We start from the raw sequence: 9,617 nt of genomic DNA, 5'->3' as shown, positions 1-9,617 counted from the left end.
ATTATTAAACGTGCATAGTATTAAAAACGTGATTGTGTGCCACTGGTATATCTATATTGGGTGCAGTGTGTGCAGTGGATATTCAATGAATTTATTCACCTTGTAGCCACAACATAATCTTTTGAGGTATTCACCGTATTTCTGAAGTACTCACCAGAAAAAAATTGCAGAATGCACAGAAGATGCTTGCAATGGTGAAAAATGGTGTCCACAGCCATTGGGTGAGACAAAGCTGGGCTTCCCACAAGGATACAGGGGAAATCCCCAGTGGACCCCGCTGCTTAAGGGCCCACCTACTCCTCTAAGGATTCAGGTTCCAAAATAAATTGTTACTTTTTTAGATGATAATTTATCTGGTCGGGCAGAAACACGGGTGAACATGGGTGAACTTGGTTCCCTTTTTTACACCAAGATTCACCCTACTGCCATTCAAAGGGAGTGGTTACAAAACATCTCTGTCCCCTCCTCCTGTTGGTTGTAGGCTTTAGCACAAAGAACACAGGGGCAGATTTACTAAGCTTGGTGAAGTGATAAAGTGGAAGGTGATAAAGGACCAGCCAATCAGATCCTTACTGCCGTGTCACAGGCTGGGTATGAAAAATGACAGTTAGGAGCTGATTGGCTAGTGCATTATCACCTTCCACTTTATCACTTCACCGAGCTTAATAAATCTGCCCCATAGTTCCTGCCAGTGATAGGAATGGCATTGCCCTAACCTACAATTTTGTCATCACAATGGTAAGATCTTAACTGATTTTTTTTTCATTTTTTACAGTTTCATGTATTTCACCTTTGCTATATGTAATGTTGTTCTTATTGCATTTTAGACAGTCAGTACTGGGGTCCTCTATCACATGTACAGTGCCATTAAAGATGTATATAGACAGTACTACCGTCATGTGCTCAATTATTATACATATGTTACATTATAATGCATTCTTAGGACTATGGTGTATTTACTACCGTACATTGCTGTTATCACACTGGTATGTTGTTATCATTGCACTCAGTGCTTTCTACTGTATACTGTATATATGTATAAAAGGGCCTAGGACCATGCAATCTCTAATGCAGCGGTAACCAAACTTTTCTGAATAACGGCGCCCTATAGCATCAAATGTTTTTTTCATGGCACCCCAAGGCCAAATGTTTCTTTTTGAGAAATTTAGAAAGTGATATTAAATTAAGTAAATTGTGTTCTATGTCCATTATGTGGTGAGGGACAGGATTTGCTTCTGTTTGTCCACATATTTTATGATTGGCGGCCACCAGCACTGGTTTCGCCTGTTACATTGACCATAAATAATTTGAATTGGTCCTGTACCACCAAATCGAGGCACCCGTGCAAGTGTCCCAAGGCACCCCAGGGTGCCACGGCACACAGTTTGAGAACCACTGCTCTAGTGGTAAGATAACCCTCTTTAGTGGCTGGACAGACCCCCTGTAATGGCTGACAACACCCCTTAAGCATGGACAACTACCACTCCATTCCCCTGGCGGGACCTTCAACCCCCAGTCCAACTGGGGCCAGATCCTGGGAGAAGGGGGGGCAAAATGAGACCTTCTGGGCTCCAATTAATCGAAATTGTGCAGAAAATTTTTCATCTTACGTCCTAGAGGATGCTGGGGTCCACATTAGTACCATGGGGTATAGACGGGTCCACCAGTTGCCATTGGCACTTTAAGAGTTTGAGAGTGTGGGCTGGCTCCTCCCTCTATGCCCCTCCCACCAGACTCAGTTTAGAAAATGTGCCCGGAGGAGCCGGTCACAGCTAGGGGAGCTCTACAGAGCTTTTCTAGTTAAAGTTATTTATAGAGTTTATTTTTTTACAGGAGGCTGTTGGCAACAGCCTGCCTGCAACGAGGGACTAAGGGGTTGAGCAGTGTCCACCCTGCGGGCTCTGAGCCACTGTCTCCGCTGACTTGACACTGAGCTCCAGAGGGGTCGGATCGTTCTCCGCCACAGGGGACCGTTCGCCCCAGCAGCATGCCGCCAACCCCTTACAGTTTTGAAGAGTGGTGAGTGAGACATCGACCCCCTAGCAAGCGTGGGGCCGGTGTGAAGATGGCGGCAATGGGGAGGGAGGGCAGTATTAACTGCGCTCCTGTTAAGGTTCAGAGGCACATGGTGCGGCGCTGTGAGGGGCGCCCTGGGCCAGCTCTTACCCCTACACTGGTCAGCAAGTCTGTCGGGGTCCGCAGAGCTCAGCCAGCACATTTTACCTTAGGCCAGTATAATCTATGAAGAGCGGGAAGACAGCACCATTAAGAGGGCGGAGCTTCTCCTCAGAGCGGACCCAGCAGCGTTCCAGTGCCATTTTCCTGCCTGCACAGCGCTGGATGGAAGAAGGTCCCTCCACAGCAGCTCCAACTGTCAGCTCCAACTGTCAGTACACGGTACCAGGGGGCTGTAGAAGGGGGAGGGGAGGCTGTAAACCGACTGTGTCTCCTATTAAGGAACACAGTCAGCGCTGACAAGGGGTCTCCCTTTGCTGCGCTGTGTGTGGGTTGGCTCCGATCTCTGTGTCTCTCTTGCCATTCTTGGGGGGGAAACTCCTGTGTGTGTGTGGAGTGTTTGATGGTCTCTTTTAGCTATGTCCAGGGACACTGTGTCATATGCTGCAGAGGATTTATCCTCCCAGGATGATCCCATTCCATGTAATCAGGATAGCACTGGTTTAGCACAGATACCAGCAAGGGAACCAGAGTGGTTTTCCTCTATCAAATCTTGGATTTCCCAGATTTCTGACAGGGTTGCAAGTAATGAATCTACAACCCAGGTATTACAGAGCTCTATGGCAGTATGGCCTGGTTCTGGTACCTTAGGACGCCCCATTATATACCCCCACAGTTTCTAGACTGAGTCTGGTGGGAGGGGAATAGATGGAGGAGCCACCCCACACTCTCAAACTCTTAAAGTGCCAGTGGCTCCTGGTGGACCTGTCTATACCCCATGGTACTAATGTGGACCCCAGCATCCTCTACGGACTACGAGAAAAACATTTACCGGTAGGTAACCAAAATCCCATTTTTTTTGTTATTGTTCAATTAAATTAGGAATTTCAGAAGTGTTGCTATTGACAACTGAAAATGGTTCTGTTCATTCAAAATGACTGTGTGCTACCAATAACTACAGTATATACATTATAAAGTGTATGTTCTTTTTTATTTTATAGATTAAAGGCATTTAGTAATATTAATATATTTAATGTGTAAACAACAAGTTAATTAAAAGTAAAAACATTATTATTTTAAAAACTTTTTGTCTGGGTGATCTCTTTCAAATCCTATCCGTTTGATAGATAGACAGTGTCTAGTTAGACAGTCAATAGATAGACACCATATATTAGACAGACATTAGGTCGACAGGGTCAAAAGGTTGACAGGATCAAAAGGTCGACATGAAAATGGTCGACATAAAAAAGATAGACAAATGTTTTTTTTTAAATGTAACATGTTTTTGGATTATTTCATACTTTCTCTATCCATGTCGGCATAGAGTTGGTTACAAACCTTGTGGCGAGCGCAGCGAGCCACCGTGCCCGAAGCGTGGCGAGCGAAGTGTGGCGAGCGAAGCGAGCCCCGCGAGGGTATGCCTTTCTACAATTGGGGGTCCCAGATGACAAAACTATCCACACAAACCACAAAAATGCAAAAAAAACATGGTGTCTACCTTTTTCATGTCGACCATCTTCATGTCGACCTTTTGACTTGTCGACCTTTTCACCCTGTCGACCTTTTCACCCTGTCGACCTAATGTCCATCTAACATATGGTGTCTATCTATTGACTGTCTAACTAGACACTATCTATCTTTCATACCGGAACCCTTTCAAATATATGATCTCATTTACTAAGTGACTTGAATTTCCTCCTGGTTTGTGGTCGTCTTGTCCAACTCATTAATCAGCGTAGTAAAACAAGATTGGACACTTGCAGGCATCGGGTATAGCTAGATGAAATACAGGGTCGTTGGTATCCATAGAAAGCAATTAACTCAAAACTGTAATCTTAAATTACAAAATTTGACAAAATCCTTGAACTTTTGATTAATTTTAAAAATATTAATCTAAATTTCAGCAAGGCGAACATGTTTAACCTCGATTAAGCTGATTTGTTCATGAACTGGCCAACCTAAATAAAGTATAATGAAGCTTAAAATGATACATTTGACCTGTTTTCCAATATGAATGCTAAACCTGTAAAAAAATGAAATTAGAACATCAAAAAAAATAATGTTAATTTTCTGGAAAAAAAAAAACATTGTGTCTGCTGTGAGCATCCTCCTAGTGTTGGATCTCTTGCATGTTTTGGATTCAATAAAAGTTCCTCCCTCATAGTTTGGGCACCCAAGGGAGAGAGTGTGGAATGGGTTGCAGTGTGATTAACCACTTGCCTGGCATGGTCGCATCAGATGCGACCATGCCTGCAAGTGCTTTGTCTGACCTGGTCGTACAGGATGCGACCAGTCAGATAGAGAGTGTTAGCAGCGGCAGGGAAGGGAAACTTCCCTCCGCTGCTGCTGTCAGAGGGACCGTAAGGTCCCTCTTCCTCCCTGCACTCTCCCCCTGTGTCTGCCGTGCTGCCGATCACTGCTGATCGGTCAGCACGGCAGGATCCCCCCCTCCAGCGGCTCCCGACAATGGCAGCCACTGGGGAGAGTAAATGAACCCTCCCAAACAACCCCCAGACCCCCCCTGCATACCTGCAGGCTATCCCGGCTTTCAAAATGAAAGCCGCGATAGTCGCAATGTTCCCGATGTTCTGATGGTTGCGATGTTCCCAAACGATGTTTCGATGTTTGGAGAGAAAAAATAAAAAATCAAAAACAATATTTTTTTCCCTTTTTTTTAACTAAAATCATTTGGGATAGGGTTAAAGTCATGTTCCTCACTGAATTCACTCATAAATAAAACGACAATTTCGGAGCGGTTTTCGGCGAAATAAATCGTCAGGTAAGTGGTTAAGGACTACTATGACTGCTATTAAAGAGCTAATGTGACTGTGATTAAGGGCAGTTGGATATTACTGTGTTACCCTCAGACTAAGGGGCCCTACACATTTGACGATGCGCCGCCGAGGTGCCCGACGGCCGAAATGGCCGACGAGCGACCCGGCGGCGGGGGGGCAGTGACGGGGGGAGTGAAGTTTCTTCACTCCCCCCGTCACGCGGCTGCATTGAAGTGCAGGCAAATATGGACGAGATCGTCCATATTGGCCTGCTTGCACAGCCGACGGGAGACCAGCGATGAACGAGCCCGGGGCCGCGCATCGTTCATCGCTGGAGTCTCCACACTGAAAGATATGAACGAGTTCTCGTTCATTTACGAACGAGATCGTTCATATCTTTCAGAAAATCGGCCAGTGTGTAGGGCCTATTTGTGTCTTCAATGAAGGGCTCTGGGCTGTAGCACTTTGACTAAGTCAGTGTTAGGTAAATTATAATTATGAAAAAAATAAATACATAAACCTGTGTGTTGTTATTCAGGCACTGTACTTAAAAAAATAACATTCAGTAGGTACCACCTATCCCTTACCTACTGCAGTATTAAAAAATAAATAAAATGTGTGTGTTGTTATTCATGCACTGTACAAAAAAAGAGTGTTTCATTAGGGGCCACTGTTAATTATTAATAGCGCTTTGAGTCTATATGGATCAGTTGATAGAAGAGTAGGAGCACCAACCCAGTACTAGTGCTGTGGCTGCTGCCAGTCTTGATTATAGTGCTTCAACATCTACTAAAGCTGGTCCATGAGGCAGAAAGTTTAAGAAAGGGCACTTGAAATTTAAACATTATTTCACAATGTTAAAGATAACATAAACTCTAAAGATAAAATTTACTGCAGAAAAACTTAGAATTGCTAACATTCCATACACCACACACAGTGGCAAGGACTGTCTCAGGACATGGCCTTTGTTTGTGAGTGGTGGTCCTGCTAGTGCTACTGCTGTTTCATGCTCTAGAATGCCTATTATGGAAGTCAGACTAAACACAGTCAGGCATCTTCTTCTGTAACCTCATATGATGACACAACACCTTCTCACTCTAAGTCTAGTTGAGGTGTCACCTTTAAAAATGACAAATCAGTGTCCCCAAAAAATAAGTACATTAAGGCTGAAGAACAAACTGTGTGTTCACAAATCTATGAGTGGAGTCTGACATTTTTGACAAAGCACTCATAGAGAAGCCTCTTTCAACCAACTATGTACCTTCTGAACATGTGGGGATGAGCAGTACAAGTAAAGATGGTGACAGAAATTGAGGATGCTACTGTGGAAGTGAAACAGGATGAGGAGGATATTTGTCAATCTGATGCTGATCAGGATGTTGATGATAAGGATGCTGCTTGTAAATTCAACTACCAGTGGCAGCAGTTCTTGCCTGTGATAGAAGGCCCTGGGCATAAGACCAAAAAAGCCATCTCTTATGTGTGGAATTATTTTTCACTTAAATCCTGACAACTATTGTCAAGCCTTATACAAGTAGAGAGGAAAGTGAGGTAGGGGGCAGGGCTGCAAACCTACATTTCAAACATAATAAGATGTGCTACCATGCTGAGACTTACAGAGCTATGCTGGTGCTAATAATCAGAACAATTATAATAGACTTTACAATTTAACATGGAGTAATAATAAGGTTTCCTAGTACATGTCTGGGCAAAAATGTAAGCCTACCTTCCATGGTAAAGTGAAGGGCTGGGTCCCCGTCGGACATTGACTGCTGCTGCACTTTTTGGTTCCGTTGTCAGGACCACATGTATTTTATATATGTGAATTGTGCAGTGTGCACAGGAGCAAGTTGTATGTATATTTATATTTATCTATAAGTTACAAGAATTGGGGCTAGGGAGCACATTATGCACTTGGGTTAGAAATTGGTTAGATAATAGAGAGCAGCGAGTTGTGGTAAAGGGAACTTTTTCAAATTGGACTGAAGTACTAAGTGGGGTGTAACAAGGGTCTATACTTGGACCACTATTGTTCTACATTTTCAGAAATGATCTAGCTGTAGGGTTAGAGAGCATGGCGTAAAGATTTGCAGATGATACCAAACTGTGTAAGGTTATAAATTTGGAGGGGGATGCTGAGTCTCTTCAGAATGATTTACTTAAACTGGAAGCATGGGCAGCAAAATGGAGAATGAGATTCAATACAGACAAGTGTAAGGTAATGCACTTTGGTAGCAAGGAAAGAAATACCACCTACATACTAAATGGGGTAAAACTAGGGGATTCTGTACTGGAAAAAGACTTACAGTAGGTGTTCACATAGATAGCAAACTAAGCAGCAGTACTCAAAGTAGGATTGCAGCAAAGAAGGCAAACAAGATATTAGCATGCATAAAGTGGGGAATTGATGCAAGGGATGAGAGTGTTATACTACCATTATATACATCACTAGTGAGGCCACATTTTTCGAATACTGTGCACAATTATGGGCACAATACTACAAAAAGGATATCCTGGAACTAGAAAAGGTTCAGAGACCGGTGACCAAATTGATTAAGGGGATGGAGTTGCTAGAATACGAGAGAAGGCTTGCAGGCTAGGCATGTTTACACTGGGAAAAAAGAAGATTAAGAGGGTTCATGATTAACATTTACAAATATATAAGGAGTCAATATACAGAGTTAGCCAGGGAATTGTTTATGGTTAGATCATCTCAAAGGACAGGTGGACAATCGATTAGGTTAGAGGAGGGGAGGTTTCAAACACAGAGTTGGAAAGGTTTCTTCACAGTAAGGACAATACGTATTTGGAATTCCCTGCCTGAGAGAGTAGTAATGGCGGACTCAGTCAGAATGGGCTAGATAAATTCCTAAAGGATAAGAGTATACAGGGTTATGGTGGGTAGTTCAAGGACTATAGTTAACAAAAGAGGAATAAACGCAACGGCTGACACAACAGATAAAATTAGTCCTAAAAATAATACAGCATAGGAGACCACAAATAGGTTGAACTTGATTGACAAATTGTCTTTTTTTTTTACCTCAGAAACTATGTTACTTGGGACTGTCATGTTGTATCAGGTCAGCTGATTACTGAAGAACCAATGGGAATCCACCTCTTCCTCATGTCACCTTCTCTACCGATCCCAGTGCAGCACAGGTGATAAAAGAACAGCAGAGTCACCAAAAGATTGCCAGAACAATGTTGCTTATCCAGCCACATTCTTGCTTCCTGATCTCTGATGGTCAGATACTGTTCCCAGCTCCTTGTGCCTTTGTACAGCTTCATCGGTTCCCATTTAATAGAGTGCTGTAAACAATATCACAAGTCAGCTGATTCTGCTACTTATAAAACTACTGATCCCAGCCAGATATCAACACTCTGTGTGACTCCTACCTTATGCCTGCTGTTTAGTGATTACAGGACTCTGCCAGTTGACAATACTACCTAGATGGTTCCAGTGGTCATCCTCGATGTGCCAGTAGCATTAACTGGTTCCAGCCGGTGTCCATGCTATCACGGTTCAACCCGGCTCCAGTAGTATTAATCGATTCCAGCCCGGTGTCTGTGTTATTGATGGTCCAGCCCAGCTCCAGCATCAGTAACTGGTTCCAGCCCAGTGTACATGTTATTGCCAGTCCATTCCAGCTCCAGTAGCATTAACTGGTTCCAGCCCAGTGTAGTATCATTTCTGCTCTAGTCCAGCTCCAGAAGCATTACCTGGTTCCAGCCCGGTGTCCATGCTATCACCGGTTCAGTCCGGCTCCAGTAGCATTAATCCTGGCTCCAGTAGATCCAGCCCGGTGTCGCATTATGTATTATTGCCAGTTCAGCCCAGCCCCAGAAGCATTAACTGGTTCCAGCATGACGGATATATATATATTTATACATATATATATATATATATATATATATATACTGTACACAGTCAGCAAAATCCGGCACTCACCACAAGGTACCAGTTGTAATCTTGATCCGGTGCCCTCTGAGGTGTTGCTCAGATGTACATCATATTCTAATAAGGCGGCACTCTGGAGACTCCAATGTAGTGGAACAAAACAGTGTTTTAATGTCAACATTTCAGGGCTAAGTCACCCCATCATCAGGACACACAACAAGTGTATAGTGCTACATTGCTGAGCTTGTAGACTTGGAGAGTCTGGTCCGGACTCTCTAAGTCTGTACTGAAAATGGCGGCAACAAGTGGCTCCTTATATGGAATCCAAAACCCACGAGAATCCGACAGTGGGATGAAGACATTTTGCCTCGTTCTGGTATCCGAGCCTGGTGGGAAGTCCCGAGCCTGACTCATTTCCTGACTTAGATCGTGAAGTTCGGGGGGTTCAGATCAAACCGCTCAACTCTAATATATATATATATATATATATATATATATATTGTATACAAATCTATCCTCAGCCGGCACTCACATAACCAGACAGCTTGATTTGGTGCACAATTCAAGATCCAGATATCACCCAATAAAGTAGTCACTCGGAGACAAAGCGTATTCAATTCAAGCTGGTGTATTGGTCAAGTACTTTCGGGGTAAGTCTTTAGGACAACACAATCACAGAGTGTAACAAAAAATAACTTCACACTTACCCCCTTATAAATCTCTCCTTATCCTCTGTGTCCTCTCCACGCCACTGCTCCCGTCGGCCGGAA

General features: G+C 43.6%; 1 long non-coding RNA gene across 2 annotated transcripts; it reads left to right on the top strand.

Moving 5' to 3' along the window:
* Positions 1 to 648: 648 nt before the first annotated feature.
* LOC134929502 (uncharacterized) lies at positions 649 to 8,322 on the top strand. Of its 2 annotated transcripts, none has more exons than XR_010178599.1 (2): positions 649 to 738; positions 7,995 to 8,322. It is a non-coding gene; the product is annotated as an uncharacterized LOC134929502 (long non-coding RNA). The 2 variants fall into 2 exon arrangements; XR_010178598.1 differs by lacking the exon at positions 649 to 738 and adding an exon at positions 2,412 to 3,009.
* The last annotated feature ends 1,295 nt before the right edge of the window (positions 8,323 to 9,617 follow it).

This window comes from Pseudophryne corroboree, chromosome 5 (genome assembly GCF_028390025.1).
Source record: "Pseudophryne corroboree isolate aPseCor3 chromosome 5, aPseCor3.hap2, whole genome shotgun sequence".
Lineage (NCBI taxonomy): Eukaryota > Metazoa > Chordata > Amphibia > Anura > Myobatrachidae > Pseudophryne > Pseudophryne corroboree.
The sequence above is the reverse complement of the archived record's forward strand: the minus strand, read 5'-3'. Positions and strand labels throughout refer to the sequence as shown.